Source organism: Antechinus flavipes, chromosome 3 (genome assembly GCF_016432865.1).
Source record: "Antechinus flavipes isolate AdamAnt ecotype Samford, QLD, Australia chromosome 3, AdamAnt_v2, whole genome shotgun sequence".
Lineage (NCBI taxonomy): Eukaryota > Metazoa > Chordata > Mammalia > Dasyuromorphia > Dasyuridae > Antechinus > Antechinus flavipes.
In genome coordinates this window covers 247,778,590-247,799,508 of record NC_067400.1, presented here as the reverse complement: position 1 = coordinate 247,799,508, position 20,919 = coordinate 247,778,590, and the positions used below count along the sequence as shown (strand labels likewise).

Genomic DNA, 20,919 nt, shown 5'->3' with positions numbered 1-20,919 from the left:
TCTTCACCAGATATGGCCACCAGAATTTTAATCAGAGTTACTATAGTAGAACAGACTGAAATAAATCATGTCCACAATTTGGTTTAGCTTTTAATAGTCACCATATATCATTAGTCTTTCTTAGTAGTCACACTGGTCTGTTGAACTGAGAGATGGCCTAAGAGTTCTTTCATTAGGGCAATGATCTCTATCCCTATCTAGAATTCCAAATTTGTACCACTTTTGTGAGGGATGTCAAGGTGCGGGGAGAGCACCCCATCTATAATGCATTTAATAAATTGGAATAATCTCCCTATAACTGTGGAAATCAATTGTGATCTAGGCTGAAGCCACTAAAGAGTATTATTTTGTCCCTTGTATATATAAATCTTAATACTATTGTCACCTTACTCCTGATGTCTAGAAGTCCTAAAAATGTTTAATTCCATTTAATCACTGTACCATGATTTATTTCATGATAATATATCTTATTATCCTCTGTGGGAGTAGCTGGGCTGGAGACCATGCTCACCCCTATTGCTGTTGTCTAATCTAGGGAGAGATGGGGATGATGGGGTTGGGGACTTGGAGGTATCTGTCTAGCAGATACAGAGAAGAACTAGCTTCTCTTCATTATCTTTATTCTTTGAGGTGCTGTGATCTGTTCTAACAGTGATCTATCTTCCTAGTCCTAGGATCTAATCTAGGAGTCTAATCCTCAGTTTTAACACATTCTTGTCCAATTAGCTAAATCACTTCCATAAAAGCATCCCTATATCAAAACTGCCTCAGAGATCCCCTTACCTCTTTTTATTTCTGACACAGGAAGTTGTTAGGGGTCTGGCGTATAGTCCCTTTCCCCCCCTTCCTTCCAGGAACTCCATGACCTGGTAGTCTTCACCATATGATCTTTTGGGTGGGGACTTCTGGGGGAAGTGTCCCTCCTATCCCCATTTCCTGACTCCCTACTCACAGAATAATTGAATTGAATCCTATCTCAGAGTAGAAATTGCTTCCGTGGGTGGGCCACTGCCTGTCTGGAGAAACCAGGAAATTCCCCAGGTTTTGGCAGCTACATAAAGCCATTCTAATAGGGCGGCTTCTTATCCCTGCTCTATGAAGTGAGTAAGCATTATATCAATCAAGAGTTGGAGGTGGGAGGAGGAAGGGAGGAGAGGGGGGTCAATGGATAAGTCCCATGGGACAATTCATTCATCTTCTACAATGGAGATAGTTTGGGGGCCTTTATTAATAATGTGAACTTTCCAGGATTCTCAGGATTCTATATGACTCTGCTGTGACCTGTCTCACATCCTGGAGAGGTCCCTTTCACCAATATCCATACCTCTGTCCATATCTTTCTGGATTGAACTTCTTGGTAGTGGTTGCCAGGAAGATTCTGGCTGATTTTACTGTTCGTGAGTCCGCCCCTGCCATTCTCTCAGCCTTCTGGGTGAATGCTTCTATCAATATGAGCAACAGCCAAGGATGAAATCCTTTTCTCTCTGTTAATTATTTGTTCCTAAACAAGCCATCACTCAGGATTCTGGTAGAGTGCAAAAGATAAGCCCTTTTGACCAGTGAACACCTTTATAACCCAAGTCTCTTAAGTATTTGGCCATCAGGTTCCACAGGAAGATTCTCATTTCTCTGGCATTCCCCTTCCCCCTTCTCCTCCTCCTTTTTTTCTCTCCAAAAAAGCTAAAGTCAGGAATAAGCTTTTCATTTTCACGGCTGACACCAGATTGTAGTGCAGGGGAGTTCAGATGAAAAGCAGCAGCCAGCCTACACAGAGATAGCTTTAACAAACTATATTGCTATATATAAGGAGAAGAAGAAAATAGTTGATAGCGAGCAAAGTCTCAGTATGTGGCCTCTATGCCCACACAGTAAGCAGAACATAGTGGACAGGCGAGGTCATCCCTATTCCAATTGGTAGCACAAAGTCTCTCAGAGCTCAAAATTCTATCTCATTTGAGACAAAAAGCCAGTATGGCACCAATAGGAGATTGTCCTGTTTTTTGCAGTAAAGTGATGCTATTTTCTAAATTGCCTAATAAAAAGTGAGGAATGAGGATCAGGGAATTAGGAAAGTTAAGTATCATAATACCATCTGACTAAAAGGCTGAAAATGGGAGACTGAAGCTTATACCAGTCAAACTAGCTTTCACTGGTACACAATATAATGATTGCTACTCTATTCCATTCTTTTTATCTATTATGTTCCTATCATCTTGATAGTACAGGATAGTGTTTACAGAACTGTTTTTGGAATATAGATGACTTGGTTTCAAGTCCTACTTGGACACATACTGTGTCTGTAACTTTCTATGGGTTACTCAAACTCTCAGTACTTGCAGATAACATTAAAGTGTTAAAGGCTAAGTTAATAGACAATCTGCATTGGTGGAGGGCATTTGTATACCAGAAGATCACCACTTTAAATCAAGAACCCTTTTTGCATTAATGGAGTGTGGGATGTGTCTAAATCCAAACTTCATAGAATCCAAAACTTCAATTCATGACATCGTAGGAAATATTTAGAAAGATTCCTCTATCTATGATGGAAAATCTTAGAAGACATTCTGGTCAATGGCATCATGAAGTAATCTGAAAACCTTTATGAGAAATAGTAGCAAAAAAACAATAGAAAGACATAAGCTGTATGATATATTATTTAGCTTTGAATAAAAAAACTGTACTGGACATGTCAATCTCAGACTTGGATATTATCAGATTCTTAGAAGTGAGGAAGATTGCATTCACCAGTTTAAGCATATCATCAACAGCATCTTAGAGAAACTTGCTACTTTCCAAAAGCTAATGGAAAAAGCAGGTAGAGACATGAAGAACCTTGATGAGAGTGTTTTTGGAAAGACTCTAAAAAAACATGAAGAAAGACACATAAAAGTCTTAGATTGGTTGGACAATTTGAAGTTGTCAATATACAGGTAACATTTACAGTTCGATTAAATATATCAGTCAAATGTATTCCAATAATATATAAGCATGGTCCCAGAGAAGGCAAAAAAAAAAAAAAACTTAGGTATGCCCACATTATCTTATAGACTTAAAAACTTTAGTGGGATTTGGTAGTTATCAAAAATATGTTAATAATTGTTGATATTGCTGAACCATTGAATGACCTCACTGATATACATGTGATTGAAGATATTCAGAACCAGAGGGATAAAAAATATGAACTTGTCTCAGAGTATACAAAATCCTTTGGGGATGAATGGAAAGAAAAATATGAAAAGACTTTCCAATATTTAATTAACTGCCATGTTTCAGTGTTAGCTTATTCAGATTCAAAAAAATCTTCTGTTCTCATAAATGCCAATCTACAAGATTTTAGAGTTATAGCACACCAAGAATATGATGGATGCCATAGACTTACTGCATTTACCAATAGAGATTTGAATGATCAGGAAATAAATCATCCCATCTAAAACTTTAATTTTTCTCTTAAAAATTAACATGGTACTAAATTAATTCCAGATCCTCTAATTAGCCTCCATCTATAATACTTTCTGATGCTGGAGTTGTGAAAAGCTGTATGTATCATTTTCCTTTATAAGAATGTAAATAGTTTGACCCTGTTATCTCATATGATTAGTCACTCATGTTTACTATTTTATGCTTCTTTTGATTCCTAAGTTTGTATATTAAATTTTCTACTTAACTCTTGTCTTTTCATCAGGAATACTCAAAAAGTCTCTATTTCACTAATTTTTTTTTAACCTACAGAAAGTATGTAGATTTTTACTGGTAAGTTATTCTTGGTTATAGGCCCAGATCCTTTGCCTTCTGGAATACTATATTCCAAATCTTTGTTTTTCTTATTCTTCTTTGTCTTTGTCTTCTTTCTTCTCCTGCAATTGAGGTTAAGTGATTTAAGCAGAGTTAAATAGCCAGTAAATGTCTGAGGCTGAATTTGAACTCAGGTCCTCTTGACTCCAAAGCCAGTGCTCTATCTACTGCTTCTCCACTTCTTTATGGTGGTGACTTCTAATTCTTGTATTGATTCTGAATTTGTCTTCTCAGTACTTGAATACTTTTTTTTCTATACTAATTTTCAAGGAGTTATTTTCTTGGGGAAGCTTTTTCATTTTCCTTTGCTGTTCTCTTTTCATATCATTCTTCTCTACTTCTCATTTTCTTTCCCATTTTTTCTCAACTGCTCTCATTCATTTACGAAAAATTATTTTGGCTCTTTTTAAAATTCTTGCTTTAATACTTCTAGGAATTCCTTTTTTATTTTAATAACTTTTTATTGACAGAACCCATGCCAGAGTAATTTTTTACAGAATTATCCCTTGCACTCTCTTCTGTTCCGATTTTTCCCCTCCCTCCCTCCACCCCTCCCCCAGATGGCAAGCAGTCCTTACATGTTAAATAGGTTACAGTATATCCTAGATACAATATATTTGTGCAGAACCGAACACTTTTCTTGTTGCACAGGGAGAATTGGATTCAGAAGATATAAATAACCCGGGAAGAAAAACAAAAATGCAAGCAGTTTATATTCATCTCCCAGTGTTCTTTCTTTGGGTGTAGCTGCTTCTGTCCATCCTTGATCAGTTGAAAACTGAATTAGCTCTCTTTATCAAAGAGATCCACTTCCATCAGAATACATCCTCATATAGTATTGTTGTTGAGGTATATATAATGATCTCCTGGTTCTGCTCATTTCATTCAGCATCAGTTCGTGTAAGTTTCGCCAGTCCTCTCTGTATTCATCCTGCTGGTCATTCCTTACAGAACAATAATATTCCATAACGTTCATATACCACAATTTACTCAACCATTCTCCAATTGATGGGAATCCATTCATTTTCCAGCTTTTAGCCACTACAAACAGGGCTGCCACAAACATTTTGGCACATACAGGTCCCTTTCCCTTCTTTAGTATCTCTTTGGGGTATAAGCCCAGTAGAAACACTGCTGGATCAAAGGGTATGCACAGTTTGATAACTTTTTGAGCATAGTTCCAAAATGCTCTCCAGAATGGCTGGATGTGATCACAATTCCACCAACAATGTATCCGTGTCCTTATTTTCCCACATCCCCTCCAATATTCCGCATTATCTTTCCCTGTCATTCTAGCCAATCTGACAGGGGTGTAGTGGTATCTCAGAGTTGTCTTAATTTGCATTTCTCTGATTAATAATGATTTGGAGCATATTTTAATATGTCTATAAATAGTTTCAATTTCTTCGTCTGAGAATTGTCTGTTCATATCCTTTGACCATTTATCAATTGGAGAATGGCTTGATTTCTTATAAATTAGAGTCAATTCTCTATATATTTTGGAAATGAGGCCTTTATCAGAACCTTTGATTGTAAAAATGTTTTCCCAGATTTCTTTGACAAAGAGACCTAACTCAGTTTCAATTGATAAATGATGGACAGAAGCAGCTACATCCAAAGAAAGAACACTGGGAAACGAATGTGAACTATTTGCATTTTTGTTTTTCTTCCCAGGTTATTTTTACCTTCTGAATCCAATTCTCCCTGTGCAACAAGAGAACTGTTTGGTTCTGCAAACATATATTGTATCTAGGATATACTGCAACATATCTAACATATATAGGACTGCTTGCCATCTAGGGGAGGGGGTGGAGAGAGGGAGGGGAAAAATCGGAACAGAAGCAAGTGCAAAGGATAATGTAAAAAATTACCCTGGCATGGGTTCTGTCAATATAAAGTTATTATAAAATAAAATAAAATATTAAAATAAATAAATGATGTTTTCCCAGTTTATTGTTTCCCTTCTAATCTTGTCTGCATTCGTTTTGTTTGTACAAAAACTTCAATTTGATATAATCAAAATTTTCTATTTTGTGGTCAATAGTGATCTCTAGTTCTTCTTTGGTCATAAATTCTTCCCTCTTCCACAGGTCTGAGAGGTAAACTATCCTGTGCTCTTCCAATTTATTTATAATCTCATTCTTTATGCTTAGGTCATGAACCCATTTTGACCTTATCTTGGTGTATGGTGTTAAATGTGGGTCAATGCCTACTTTCTGCCATACTAATTTCCAATTTTCCGAGCAATTTTTATCAAATAATGCATTTTTATCCCAAAAACTGGGATCTTTGGGTTTGTCAAACACTATATTATTAAAGTTATTGGCTGTTTTGTCTTTTGAACCTAACCTATTCCATTGATCAACTAGTCTATTTCTTAGCCAATACCAGATGGTTTTAGTAACTGCTGCTTTATAATATAGTTTTAGATCAGATACAGCTAGGCCATCTTCATTTGATTTTTTTTTTCCTTAATTCCCTTGAAATTCTTGACCTTTTGTTTTTCCATATGAACTTTGTTGTTATTTTTTCTAGGTCATCAAAGTAGTTTTTTGGGAGTCTGATTGGTATAGCACTAAATAAATAGATTAGTTTAGATAGTATTGTCATCTTTATTATATTTGCTAGCCCAATCCAAGAGCATTTAATATTTTTCCAGTTGGTTAGATCAGACTTAATTTGTGTGGAGTTTTGTAGTTTTGCTCATAAAGTTTCTGATTTTCCCTTGGCAGATAGATTCCTAAATATTTTATACAATCAGTAGTTATTTTAAATGGAATTTCTCTTTGTAACTCTAACTGTTGGGTTTTGTTAGTGATATATAAGAATGCTGATGACTTATGTGGGTTTATTTTGTATCCTACTTCTAGGAAATCCTGTTAGACTTGTGTACAAGTTGCATTTTCCTTTGACACTTTGCTTATAGGTATTTTTGTGTCTGTCAAAATAAAAGGCTTTTATAGTGAGATTTTTTTTTCATTCCAGCCTACTTCTTGAGTTGGATCTTTATGTTGGTAATCTTAGTCCATTTACAATCTGTCTGACTTGATCCTTTGTCCTCAAGCACTTTTGATGCTTTTACAATTCAGGATGAGGGTCTAAGAGTTTTCAGTGCTACCAAAGCAGTGTGAAACTGAGTAAGGTCTATTAACTGCTCTTTTGGTCTAAAGTTTGTTTGTGCTAGAATCTAAATTTTGCTCTGTTGGCTTATCCTTAGGGTTTCAGTAGACTACTGTTGGACTCAGATATTATTAGGTCACTCTACAAGTTCAGAGTCACCGAACTGCCAGATTCCCTTTGGCTTAAGACTCCTGCCCTGGTTATTCCACCGAAAACTTATGTGCTTGGCTGAAGACTAGAACTTAGTCATTGTTCTACCTTGAGATCAGAATCATACAGCTACAATTCCAGAATTGGTATATAGTTTTCTTTCTTTGTTTTATGTTTTCCTGGTTTAGGTGTCAAGCACCATATTTGTGTCATAAAAAGAATTTGGTAGGTTCTTTTTCTATTTTTCTAAATAATTTACATAGTATTGGAATTAATTGTTCTTTAATGTTTATTAGAATTCACTTTTGAATTCATTTGACCCTGGGAATTTTTTTCTTAGGGAATTCATTGAGATCTTTTTCAATTTTTTTTTCTAAAATGAGATTATTTAGCTATTTTATTTCCTTTTCTGTTAATCTGAGCAATTTATATTTTTTATAAATTCAATTATTTTGCTCAGATTGTGAGAAATATTTCCTAATGATTGTTTTTATTTTCTCTTTGTTAGTGGTGAATTCACTCTTCATTTTTGATATTGAATATTTGGTTTCCTCCTCCTCTTTCTTTTCCTTCTCCTCCTCCTCCTCCACCTCCACCACCTTGTCCTCTTCCTCCTTCTTTTCCTTCTTCTTCTTCATTTTCTTCATCTTCTTCTTTTTCATCTTCTTCATCTTCTACTTCTACTTCTTCTTCTATCAAACTAACTCATAGTTTATCTATATTATTAGGTTTTCTTCCATAAAATCAGCTCCTAGCTTTATTTATTAGCTCAATAGTTTTCTTACTTTCATTTTATCAATCTTACCTTTGGTTTTCAGGATTTCCAATTAGGTGCTCAACTGGAGATTTTAATTTGTTCTTTTCCAAGTTTCTTTTAGTTGCATATTTAATTCATTCATCTGCTCTTTCTCTGTTTTATTGCTGTAAAAATTTAGAGACATAAAATTTTCCCTGAGCACTGTTTTGGCATGTTGTTTTATTGTTGTAAATCTCCTTAATGAAATCATTGATTGTTTCTATAATTTGTTCTTTGGTCTACTTTTTCTTTCTTTCTTTCTTTCTTTCTTTTTTTTTTTTTTACTACATAGTATTTTATTTTTACAATTACATGTAAAGATGTTTTTCAGTATAAACTTTTGTAAGATTTTAAATTCCATTTTTTTTCTCCTTCCTTCCTCCCTCACAAGAAAACAAGCAATCTCATATAGGTTACACATGTTCAATCATTTAAAATATATTTCTATATAAGTCATGTTGTTAAAGAAAAATCAGAACAAAAGGGAAAAACTACAAGAAAGAAAAAACAAACAAAAAGGTGAAAATACTACACTTAGATCTGATTCAGTCTCCAGAGTTCTTTCTTTGGTTGAGGATGGCATTTTCTATCACAATCTATTGGAATTGTCTTGGATCACTGTACCGCTAAGAAGATATGTCTATTATAATTGATTATCACATAATCTTGCTTTTACTGTGTATAATGTTCTTCTAGTTCTGCTCACTTCACTTAGCATCAGTTCATGTAAGTCTTCCAGAATTTTCTGAAATCAGCCTGCTCATCAGTAGTTATAGAACAATAATATTTTTTATCTTATGAATGTTCCTAGGTTATCCCCATTACATACACTGCTTCCTGATGATTTTAGAGAAATTCTGCTTATCATTTTAAGGGAAACTCCATTTATTCCTATGCCCTCTAGTGTTTTTTATTAGGAATGGGTGCTGTGTTTTGTCAAATTCTTTCGCTGAATCTATTGAGATAATCATATGATTTTTGTTAGTTTTGATATTAATATGGTCAATTATACCAGTTTTTCTGATATTGATCCAGTTCTGAATTTCTGATATAAATCCCATTTGGTTATAGTATATTATTCTGGTGAAAAATTCCTGTAAGCTCTTTGCTAATATTTTGAAATTTTTGCATCAACATTCATTAGAGAAATTGGTCTATAATTTTCTCTCTCTGTTTTGGATCTTCCTGGTTTAGGCATCAGCACCACATATAAAAAGAATTTAAGTAGGACTTTTTCGTTTCCCATTTCCTCAAATAATTTATATAGTATTGGAATTAATTGTTCTTTAAATGTTTGGTATAATTCACTTGTAAATCCTTCTGTCATGGATATTTTTTCCTTTGGGAGTTCATTAATGGCTTGTTCAATTTCTTTTTCTAAAATGGCGCAATTTAAGCATTTTATTTCCTTTTCTGTTAATTTGGGCAATTTGTATTTTTGTAAATATTCATCCATTTTAATTAGATCATCAGATTTATTGGCATACAGGTGGGCAAAATAGCTCCTAATTATTACTTTAATTTCTTCTTTATTAGTGATAAGTTCACCCTTTTCATTTTTGATACTAGTAATTTGATTTTCTTTCTTTTTTTCTATTAAAATTAACCAAAAATTTACCTATTTTATTATTTTTTGTAAAAAACCAAGTCTTAGTTTTATTTATTATTCAAAAGCTTTTTTGCTTTCATTTTTATTAATCTCTCCTTTTATTTTCAGAATTTCTAATTTGGTATTTAATTAGTTTTTAAAAATTTGTTTTTCTATATTTTTAATTGCATGCCCAAGTTATTGATCTCCTCTTTCTCTATTTTATTCATGTAAGCATCTAGTGATATAAAATTTCCCCTAAGAACTGTTTTGGTCGTGGTCCATAAGTTTCACTATGTTATCTCATTATTGTCATTCTTTTGGATGAAATTAGATTGTTTCTATGATTTGTTGTTTGACCCACTCTTTAGGATTAAATTATTTAGTTTCCAATTAATTGTTTGGTCTATTTTTTATGGTCCTTTCTTACACATAATTTTATTGCATTATGATCTGAAAGGATGCATTTAATATTTTTGTCTTTCTACATTTGATTGTGAAGTTTTTATGCCCTAATATTTGGTCATTTTTAATGAGATACCATGTATTGCTGAGAAAAAGGTATATTCCTTACTATCCCCACTCAATTTTCTCCAGAGGTCTAACTTTTCTAAAAATTCTCTTCACTTTGTTTATTTTGTTGACTTTTTTTGTTTATTTTGTGTTTAGAATGTTCTAGTTCTGAGAGATATGTTGAGATCCCCCACTAGTATAGTTTTGCCATTTATTTCTTCCTATGACTTTTAACTTTTCTAAGAATTTGAATGCTATCCAACTTAGTGCATATATGTTTAATATTGATATCACTTCATTGTCTATAATACAATTAGGATGCTGTAGTTTTCTTCCTTCTCTAATTTAACTAGATCTATTCTTGCTTTTGCTTTGTCTGGGATCAAAATTACCCCTGCTTTTTCTTTTAACTTCAGTTGAAGCATATTTTCTGTTCCAGCCTTTTGCCTTTATTCTATGTGTCACCCTCTGCTTCAAATGTGTTTCTTGTAAACAACATATTGTAGGATTCTGGCTTTTATTCCATTCTGCTATTCATTTCTGCTTTATGGGAGAGTTCATCCAATTCACACTCACAGTTATGATTACTAACTTTGAATTTATCTCCAACCTAGTTTTCTCCATTTATACTTTTTCCCCTTTTTCACCCTGTCTCTCCTCACTAATATATTGCTTTTGATCCCCACCTCCCTCAATCTGTCCTCCCTTCTATCAGCTCCCTCCCTTTTCTTATTCCTTTCTCTTTCTTCTTATGTACTCTCTTTTATCAGCTTTCCCTCTCCACTTTTCTTTCCCTTTTCTCCTCCTACTTCCCTATTATGTAAATTAAATTTCTATACCAAACTAGGTATGTAGATCACTTGCTAAGTTAAATTTCTATACCAAATTAGGTGTGATCATTCCCTCTTTGAGCCAAACCTAATGAGATTAAAGTTCTAACATGCTCACCCCTTTTCCTTCTTTCCCTGTGGTGTAATAGGTCTTTTATGCCTCTTCATGTGATGTAATTTACCCCATTCTACCTCTCCTTTCCTCTTCACCCAATACAATCCTTTTTTACACATTTTAATTTCTTTTTTATTTCATTACATCAAAGTTAATTTATAACTTCCCCCACCACATCTATGAATACCTCTTCTAATTTTCCTCACAAAGATACAGTTTTCAAGAGTTACAAGTATCATCTTCCCATGTAGGAATGTAAAGAGGTTTACCTTTAAAGATCATACTTTTTCTTGTTTACCTTTTTTTGTGTGTCTCGAGTCTTGTATTTGAAGATGAAATTTTCTGTTCAGCTCTGTTTTCATCAGAAATAATGAAAATTTCCATATTTCATTGAGTGTCCTACTTTTCTCCTGAAAGATTATGCTCAGTTTTGCTGAGTAGCTGATTATTGCTTGTAGTCCAAGCTTCTTTGCCTTCTGGAATATCATACTCCAGGTCTTCCAATTCTTTAACATGGAAGCTGCTAAGTGCTGGCTAATCTTGACTGTGACTCCTTGATATTTGAATTGTTTTTCTGATTGCTTGCAGTATTTTTTCCTTGACTTGATAATTCTGTATTTTAGCTACAATATTCCTTGCAGTTTTCATTTTGGGGTCTCTTTCAGGAGCTGATCAGTGTATTCTTTCAACGACTATTTTTATCCCTGGTTCTAGGAAATCTAGGAAATCCTCCATGATTTCTTAAAAGCTGTTGTCTAGGCTCTTATTTTGATCATGGCTTTCAGGTAGCCCAATAATTATTAAGTTATCTCTCCTAGATCTATTTTCCAGGTTGATTGTTTTTCCAATGAGCTATTTTACATTTTATATTTTTAAATTTTTATTTGACTGATCCTTGATATCTCATTGAGTCATTTGCTTTCACTTGTCCAATAATTTTCTTTCATTAGCTTTTTTTTCCATTTGGCCAAATATACTTTTTAGGGAAGTTGCTTTCTTCAGTGGACTTTTCCCCCCCATTTTGCCAATTCCATTTTTAAGGAGTTATTTTTTTCAGTGTATTGTTTATCTATTTTGCCAAATCTATTTTTAAAAGAGTTGTCTTTTTCAGTGTACTTTCCCCCTATTTTATCAAATCTATTTTTAAATTGCTTTATTCAGTCATTTTTTGTGCTTCCTTTTCCAAACTGTTCACTTTTTTTCATAATTATCCTGCATAGTTCTCATGTCTTTCCCCAATTTTCCTCCTACCTCTCCTACTTGATTTTTAAAATCCTTTTTGAGCTCTTTCAAGAAATCTTTTAAGCTTAAGATCAATTCACATTCCCCTCTGAGGTTTCACATGTAGATATTTTATCATTGCTGTCCTCTTCTGAGTTTATATTTTGATCTTCTTTGTCACCATAGTCACATAGCTTTCTATGATCAGGGCTCTTTTTTTGTCTTTTTGCTCATTTCTTAAAAGTTGAACTCGGCTCCTAAGATCTGGAGGAGATTGTGCCAGGCCTTTTTTGCAGCAATAAAGGGGCTTTATCACTGGCTTTCTGCACTGAGACTTCAGGTGCAAACGCCTTTCACACTGCTCTGGATTGGCCTGGTCTATTGAGCTGAAAGTTCAGGGGTTTGCATTTTGCCTTCTGTGCTAGGGCTGGCCCGCTGAGCCACTAGCCCAGTGATCAATAGGCCGCTGCTTCTGATCTGTGCTGTGACTAAGGTTCTCCAGCTAGATTGCTTGCATCTTGCCTATGCTGGGCTATGGTGTCCTTTTACTCTAGTGAGATAGATCTTTCCTGAAGTCCTTTGAAGTTATCTTAAGCTGGAAAATTGTTTCACTTGGGTTTTTTTGCAGGTTCTGTCACTTCAGAGTCCACATAGAGATTTGTTTTAGTGTTGCTTCTGAGAGAAACTGGGAAGAGTTCAGGCAACTTCCTGACTTTTCTTCACCATTTTGATTCTGCCTATCCCATTTATTCTTTAGGATTAGATTATTTAGTTTCCAATTAATTTTTAAATCTCTTTCCACTGATTTTTGTTGAATGGAATGTTTATTGCATTGTAATCTGAAAAGGATGCATTTTATATTTCTGCCTTTCTACATTTGATTTTGAGAGTTTTGTACCCTAATATATAGTCATTTTTTTTGTGTGTGTAGGTATCATTTATTATGAGAAAAATGTAAATTCTTTTCTATTTCCATTCAAATTTCTATAGAGGTCTGTCATGTCCAAATTTTCTAATTATTTTCCATGGTTTCTTTCTTTTTTATTTTTTAATTGAATTTATCAAGTTCTGAGAGGGGACAGTTAAGGTCTTCACTAGTATAATTTTGCTATCTATTTCCTTCTATAACTCACTTAACTTTCCTTTAAGAAACTGGAAGCTGGGGCAGCTAGGTGGTGCAGTGGATAGAGCACCAGCCCTAAAGTCAGGAGGACCTGAGTGCAAATCTGGTCTCATACACTTAACACTTCTAAGCTGTATGAACCTGGGCAAGTCATTTCATCCCAATTGCCTCAGCCAAAAAAAAAAAAAAAGCTTAGAAGAAACTGGAAGCTATATCATTTGGTACGTATGTTTCATATTGATATCATTTCATTGTCTATGGTATCTTTTATTAACATAACTTCCTTCCTTATCTCTTTTAATTAGTACTATTTTAGTTTTTGCTTCCTCTGTGATTATGATTTCTATCTCTTCTTTTTTGTAACCTTTAGATTAAGCATAATAGATTCTTCCCCAACCCCTTATCTTTCCTCTGTTATCTCTTTCTGCTTCAACTATATTTCTCATAAACAAAATTTTGTAGAATTATGATTTTTGATTGGCTCTGCTCTTTGCTTCATTTTATGGGAGATTTTATCCCATTCACATTCACAGTTATAATTAGTAATTGTGTATTTCCCTGTATCCTATTTTCTTTTCTGTTTGTCCTTTCTCTCCTCACTAATGTTTTCCTCCACTACCTCCTCTAATCTGCCCTTCCTTCTGACAGTTTCCCTCTCTGCCTTTCTTAATTTCCTCCTTTCTTGTAGGGTAAGATAGATTTCTGGCAAATGATTATATATGTTATTCCCTCACTGAGCCAATTCTGATGACAGTAAGATTAAAATGATATTCTCTACCTAACCTCTCATTTCCCCCTCTACTGTAATAGGTCTTTTGCACCTCTTCATGTGAGATCATTTATCATATTCTACTTCTCCCTTTCTTCTGCTCAGATTATAATTCTCTTTCTTCCTCATTTTTGTTTTTGTTTTGTTTTTTGTCATTCCCTCAAATTCACCTTAAACCCATATCTTCTGTCTATGTACACTCCTTCTAACTGCACTATTAGTGATACAGTTCTTAAGAATTACAAGTGCCATTTTCCCATTAGGAATGTAAACAGTTTCACCTTATTGAATCTCTTACATTTTCTTTTTACCTTTTTATGCATATCTTTAGTCTTAACATTGAAAGTCCAATTTTTTGTTTAACTCTGGTCTTCTCCTTATGAAAGCTTGAAAGCCTTTCATTTCATTGAATGACTTTTTGTTCCCTTGAAGGATTTTGCTCATTTTTGTCAGGTAGGTGATTTTTGGTTGCAGTCCTAATTCCTTTGTCTTTCAGAATATCATGTTCTATGACCTCCAGGTTTTTTAATGTAGAAGCTTCTAAATCTTGTGTAATCCTGACTGTGGTCCACTGATATTTGAATTGTTTCTTTCCACACTGCTTGAAGTATTTTTTTTCCTTGACCTGGGAGCTTGGGAATTTGGAATTTCCTGAAAGTTTTTATTTATGGATCACTTTCCAGAGGTGATCAAGGGATTCTTTCAATGTCTATTTTACTCTCTAGTTCTAGGATATTAAAGCAGTTTTCCTTCATTATTTCTTGAAAGATGTCCAAGTTCTCCTTTTGATTAACACTTTTAGTAATTATCACACATATGTATAATAATGTATATTATTACATATACGTGTATATGCATATATACATAAATATGTATAGAATTATCTTTCCTGCATCTGTTTTCCAGATCAGTTTTTCCAATGAAGTACTTCACACTTTCTTCTATTATTTCATTTTTTAAAAAAAATTGATTCTTGATATCTCATAGAGTCATTAACTTCTTCTTGCCCAATTCTAATTTTTAATAAATTATTTTCTTCAATTAGCATTTTTTCCTCCTTTTCCATTTGGCCAATTCTAGTTTTTTGTTTGTTTGTTTTTTGCAGAGTTTTGATCCTGGTCTATTTGACTCTATACTTAGTATTCTATTAAAAAGATACTGTAGCAAGTGACCTCTATACTATTTTAAATTTTCAAGAAAAAGCAGTTTGCAAAGATGTATGATCATTTCAACTTTTTTCCCAAGTCTTCATCCTTTTCCGAGTAAAATCACAAAGGCAAAAAACATACTGTCCAAAAAAGATACTGATACCAATTTGTTAGTAACCAGTGAACTTGATGCTCTTTGATCATTCATCAGTGGGATTTGTACCTGCATACATTGAGTGAAATTTGGCTTTTGTGAATCCTCATCCAACTGATTTCTTCTACCCAATAAAATGTGAGAGTACTCCAGTCAATCTAATATTACTGAGCAATATAGTGATAATTAAGAAACATGGCTCTATAGTGTAAAAGAAAAAATACAACTGATTTCTTCATTCCCCAAGATAGCCAGAACATAAGTTCTAGAGCTGGAAGGGTCTTCCTAGACCATTTAATCAAAACCCCTTATTTTACAGATGAGTAAACTGACAAATAAATAACTTCCCATTCATACAGAAACTAAAGCAAGATATGCTGAACATTTTTCCCATTTATTTTATATTTATTTCATTAGATAAGAAAAAGAAGACACAATAGATAAAAGAAAGAAAAGGAAAACAAAACAAAGTAGAGCATTGTCATGTGCCCAGCAGAACATCAGGGAGGATTCAAAATATAAAGCAATAAATTGCCATTTTAAAAAAAAGAATATAATAGTCAAAGAAATCATATACATATGTCCATCTTTTCTTTACTTCCTTGTAGGTTATTCTTTTATTCTTTGCTGTGTGCTTTTTTATTTTATCCTTTTTTTTTTCTTTTTTCTTTTCTTCTATTTCAGGCTATAGTTAAACACAAATATATATATATATATATATATAAACACAGACATGTACACACTCATACACACACATATATACATATATATTCATACCCACTCACAGACCTACACACATATACATATATCTATAAACATACTTACATAAGACTACATGCATACATATTTACATATACTCAGATATACATACACACATATATACAAACATGCATTTACCCATATGTAAACATGCATCTAAAAAAACTATTATGACTGACATATAATGTAAATTCCTCTTTTGATTGAATCTTTAAGTTTGACCTTGTCTAAAATTAATGATTATTAGCCATATTTTTTCCTAATAAATTTGTTTGTATGTATCTCTTCTTTCCTATCCCTATTAACTCTTCTATTTTAATTCTGCTTCTTAACTTGAATTGCTATTATTTAACCTCCCCCCACCCCTGGATTCCTCCTTTGTCTTCTTCCTCCAACCTTTGCTTTCTCCTTCACCCATATCACCCCTCTTATTTCTTTATAAATTTTGGAGGTTGATATACCCTGCATGGTATATATATATAGTGTTGCCTATATATAGTGAGTAGATTTTCAGAACTACAAGCCCTCTTCCCCTCTCTAATGCCTTTGTGTCTATTCTTCTTCTGCATCTCACTTATATAACATAACTATTATTTTTACCTTTTTCTAGGTGGTTTTGATTTTTAGAGTCAGATCATTTTCAATTCTGCCCCAAACTTTCTCCTGAGTTACCCAATTACTGATGTCAATCTGAAATATGAGATATATAGATTTACATGTAAAAACATAAATAATTTGTCCATGTTAAGTTCCTTAAAATTAATCTTTGATATTAACTCTTACATGTTAAATTTTTTATTGAATTCAGGTTTGGTTGAAAGTCCTGAAAATCTGCAAGTTCACTGGATGTACATTTTTTTCCCATTTAACATTATGGTTAATTTTGCTGGATATGATATTTTTGTTTACAGGTCTATTTATTTTTATTGTTGATATATATGATTCCAGGACCTGTGATCTTTTATAGTAGTTGCTAATAAGTCCTATACAATTCTAATTGTAGCTCCAGTATATTTGAATTTTTTTCTTGTTTCTTGCAAAATTTTCTCTTTCATCTGGGGGTTTCAAAATTTGTTAATAATATTCCTAAGTGTTTTCCACAAAGGATCTCTTTGAGATAGTGATTGGTAGGTTTTTTCGATTTCTACTTTTTCCTCATTTTCTATCACTTTAGGACAATTTTCTTGGATCATTTGCATTATTGTGACAAAGTTCTTTTTTTAGTCACATAGTACAATTATTCTTATATTTTCTCTTCTTGATATGTTTTCTGGATCTGTTGTTTTTCTTATAAGTTGCTTTACATTCTGTTGTATTTTTTCATTCTTTATATTCTGTTCTTTATTTCTTCATCTCTAATAGCTTCACTGGCTTCCCCTTGCCCATTTCTAATTTTCAAAGAGTTATTTTTGTCTTTAAGATTCTGTATCTCCTTTTCTAGCTAGTTACCTTTTTTTTTTTCATAATCTTATTTTTCTAGAATGGCTTTCATTTAATTATATATTTATTTTTTGTTTTTCTCACTGAATCTCATTTGATTTTTAAATTCTTTTTTGAGTTCTACAAATTTTTTTACTGGGCAGGCCACTATTACACTTTGGGATAGAAGGTTTTTTTTTTTTTTTTACTTCAGTGTCCTCCTCTGAAGATGAATCCCAGTCTTCCTTATTCCCATCGTGAGTTTCTATGGTTGGATTCTTCTTTCCCAGTTCATTTTTTTTTTAAATGAGAAGTATTAGTATAAGCAACTCTAATCATGGGGTAGAGGATGAGACCTCTAGCTTCACTTTAGCTTTCCCCTCTGGCCTATAACCCCAAACCAAAAGTCCCCCCTCCTCCCACATGTACCTGCAGCCAGCAGCATCCCTGTCCCACTGCCTTCACACTCATCAGGTGTGCTGATTCCTTCTTGCTTAAGGTGGAATCTTTGAAGCAAAGTTGGGCCTGGCCTTCCTAATCATCAGGGGTTCACATAGTCAGGGAAGTGAAAGTTTCTGTGGTTTCTGCTGAGGCTCCAGCCAAACCCTGATAGTCCCAGAGCTTCCCTACTTGTTTCTGTGGAACTAGCCTGAAGGTATTTATACTTCATACAGATTAATCCCCAGCTACTTTATAAGGAGTTGTTTTCTTCAGTGGATTTTTGTACCTCCTTTTTTATTTTGCCTCTTCTTCTTTTTAAGGAATTGCTTTCTTTTTTCCAAGCTGTTGACTTTTCTTTCATGATTTTCTTGCATTACTTTCATTTCTTTCCCTAATTATTCTTCCACCTCTTTTATTTGATTTTTAAACTCCCCTTTGAGCTCTTCCATAAATTCTTTCTGGGACTGAGACCAATTCCTAGTTTTCTTTAAGGATTTGCCCATAGGTGTTTTGACACCTTTGCCCTCTTCTGAGTTTGTGTCTTGATGTTCCCTTTAACCATAATAAGTTTCTATGGTCAGATTCTTTTTTTGTTGTTATTTGCTCATCTTTATATGTCTTTTTACTTGCTCTCAAATTTAGGCTTTGCTCCTGAGATGCAAGGAGCATTGTCCTAAGTTTCTTATGCTTTGGGTTGCAGGCCCTGTTTGCCTGGTGCTGCCCTGAAGCCCATGAGGAAGACAGGATCCTCATAGCTGATGATGTGCTGAGGAAGGGAGATGAATCACTGATGGATCTGGCAGCTTACCTGGAGCTGCCCTGGAGTTACCTGGAAGCAGCTAGAGTTAAGGGGTCTCCGAACTAATATCTAACTATTCACTCAGCATTGTTATACATATATACCCATCTGCTGAGACATATGGGGAATGGTCCTGATGTTACCATCTGCCTGTGTACTGCTTGTGTCCTGTCTGGTTTCAGAGCTGGGATCTTCCTGTTAGCCTGGGGCTATGCTTAGGCATGTGGAACAAGCTAATGTTGACATTTGCCTGCTCATGTTGTACTTGGATCCATGACCTCCCACTGGCTTGCTGGGGTAGCGCCTGATGCTTCGCATCCTGGATTGCACTTCCCTTTACCTGAATGAGCTAGACCTAACAAATTATGATCTCTTTTATTCTTTTGTAATCCTACTTGCTACTTTCCCTGTCCAACACTTCTTCAATGAAGTGTTCATAATATAAAGCTTTTATGTAGAACACAAGTCTTCCACTTCATATTTTTAATCATTCTCTACCATAATTCTCATAATATTCACCTTTTCTCATTTTTCTTCATTAAAGTTACCAAGTATCAGAATATAATTTGACTAAGTTAAGAAAATCTTGCCTAGATATCTTCATAGAATTGTTCTCCTTCTTCATGTTCAACAACTGATGCTGGTCTATAAAGTGCAATTATTGTCAAGGTAGCCTTCTTATCTCAGATAAAGTGCCAGACCTGGAGTTAGGAAGACCTGAAATCAAACACAGCTTCAGACACTTACTATTTGTATTATCCTGGACAAATCACTTAATCCTATTTATTCAGTTTCCTCATCTGTAAAATGAGGTAGAGAAAGAAATGGCAAATCATTTCAATATCATTGCCAAGAAAGACCCAAACAGAGTCATGAAGAATTGGACATAACTGAAACCACTGAATAACAAATTTTCTTGCAAATATTTCTGATCAGTATTGTGATAAAAGATGAGATATCCCATGAAATAAAATTTCTTGCAGCCTTTGGTGTACAATAAAATCAAGTCTCCCATCTCTTTTCCATTTTTCTCCAAAGAATTCTATTTAGTGACCCATCTTTCTATTCAATTTCAACTTCCTTTCTTTTGGTTTCATTTATAGCAAGAATTTCAAGAACCATAGAATTCATCTCTTTTAGCAGTATTTTTATATTGGCGTTAGACTCAATATCACATTTAGAACACCAACAATCAAATTAAAGTCTATAGAAAATCTACAAAACTACAATTCTTAGAACACTATGACCCTATTTCGACTGTTCTTGGAAATTTTCATTTTGGAACTTTTTTCAACTGTTTATTTGTAGAATTGACTCAATTTTCACCTTGCTTACTTGCTCTAAGATAATTAGGAAGTTTCTTGAAATATGGTACCCAGGATTTTGAGGGGGTCATGATTTTCTGGCAATTTAATAGTTCTTAGATGACTTTCCCTTACCTATTTTCTTTGTCAATTGTTATTGATAAGGTGTTGCCTAGGTCTTGATATGTATGGGACATGGTTCAGTAAATTGAGTAATAGGCCTGGATTTAGGAAAACTTAAGTTTAAATTTGACCTTAAATACATACTAGCTATGTGATTCCTGGCAAATCTCTTTTTTCTGAGTCTGTTTCCTCAAGTGTCTTTGTAAGGATCAAATGAGATAATATTTGTACTTAGCCCATTTTTTGCCATTTAACAAATATTTTTCCCCTTTCCTTCTCTTCTGCATGGCCTAATTTATTGCTGCAGATAGGAATAGGATTCTTTAATCTCTGTTCTAGGAGCCATTTTAGCTACTTCCTATTGTAAGACTGGGCTTTGTTTTCCATTTACCCTAGTTTGTCTCTATTCTGTGTTTCTGCTGGATTCTGGCAGTCTTTTTTGTGTATCCTGTACCAGATGGAGATTTTTATAGCTGACACTTTGAATTTCTTTATCATTAATCCTTTTGGTATATCTTAGAGCCAAGGTGCTTGGAGTAGAGAAGGGAATCTGGGATCTGGGCTCCTTTAAGTCCTAACATATCAGTATGTTCCCATAATCTTCATATTTTTCAATTAGTAATAAACAATTTTCATTCATCTTTTCTAAAAATATCTAGAGTAAAATAAGTTGACATAAATTGAGAAAGTATCTGAATTTGAATTCATTCAAGCCTATTGCCAGAGTTACACATATTCACTGAGATTTGCTAAAA

General features: G+C 33.8%; 1 pseudogene; it reads left to right on the top strand.

Moving 5' to 3' along the window:
• LOC127557152 (E3 ubiquitin-protein ligase RNF146-B-like) overlaps positions 1 to 18,803 on the top strand; it is a 36,175-nt pseudogene extending 17,372 nt beyond the window's left edge.
• Positions 18,804 to 20,919: the final 2,116 nt, after the last annotated feature.